This window comes from Chaetura pelagica, unplaced genomic scaffold, assembly GCF_000747805.2.
Source record: "Chaetura pelagica isolate M959 unplaced genomic scaffold, ChaPel_1.0 scaffold511, whole genome shotgun sequence".
Classification (NCBI taxonomy): Eukaryota; Metazoa; Chordata; class Aves; order Apodiformes; family Apodidae; genus Chaetura; species Chaetura pelagica.
The window spans coordinates 131,302-132,562 of NW_009952161.1; positions in this window are offsets into that span (position 1 = coordinate 131,302).

Sequence of the window (1,261 nt, forward strand, 5' to 3'; positions counted from 1 at the left end):
GCAGGCTGAGCTTGATGTGAAGGACTTTGGATAAGAATGGATGGAGAACCACAGGAAGCATCTCAGAACATAGCTGGTGGACACCTGTCTCATAAATACCTGAGGAGCTGGTGGCACAGCCTGAGCAGCAGGTTTGGACCTTTCTGGGCCTCAGGGACCTTGCAGCAGTTAGGTGCGGTGGTATGGACAGGAGGAGGCAGGCAAGGAAAGAACAGTGTTCCTGGATGACTGGAGAACAGGAAAGAGGCAGGAAGGAGGCAGCTTGTGTGGTGGTGGGCAGGGTGGGAGGCTCCCATGTTATTGCTCAGTAGGGTTGTGTTGTCCAGACCTGCCGAGGACGGAGCAAGCAGGGGTCTGCAATCAGAGCTGGCAGAGAGCTGGCTTTGATGGGGCTGCTGACTGTTGGGCTGTCCAGGGGCACTGGAGCCAGAAGTGCCACCCATGGCTGCCACGGGGTGTGTGGTGCTGACAGGGCTGCCAGGAACCGCAGAGGGCTGGGGGGACCAGAGAAGGGGAGAGCAGGGAGGGGGTAAGCTTTGTCAGTGAGATGAAATGGGATGGGGAAGCAGCCACGTTAAGTGCCAGTAGGACACGGTTCTTCTTCCTTCCTGGTGGAAAACAGCAAAACTTATGGGGCACAGGGGTAGAAGAGGGCTGGCTGAGGTGAATTTGTAATCTAATTAAGGATTGCTAGAACCCTTGAAGGTGACAGATAGAATCTTGTCAGGTAGCAGAAACGCCAAGCAAGGTGAGGAGAGCAGGCAGCTTCTCCTCCTAAAGACATCATCATCCCAGCCCCACTCTCAGGGTTGACTTCCATGTGTCACTGAGGTACTGGTGTTCCCAGCTTGTGAGCAGCAGTGAGAGAAGAGGGGACTACAGCTTCACTTGATGGCTTCTCTCTTGTGGGGTGAACGTTCCACGTTGCACCTCTGCTTTAAGGATGAGGTTCCTTAATCCTATGGTTTGCCAGTGGAGGTGCATTAGTGGTCCCTGAAGTCAGCAGGCAGGGGTAGTTTTGCTCATTTCAGGTAATCTGAGGGGAATCACAGACTGGTTTGGATTGGAAGGGACCTTAAAGACCACCCAGTTCCAACCCCCCTGCACGGGCAGGGACACGACCCACTGGACCAGACTGCTCCAAGCCCCATCCAACCTGCCCTTGAACAGTTTCAGGGAGGGGGCATCCACAGCTCCTGCGGGCAACCTGTGCCAGTGTCTCACGACCCTCAGCAGCAGCGGGGGAGTCCCAGCCGACGCC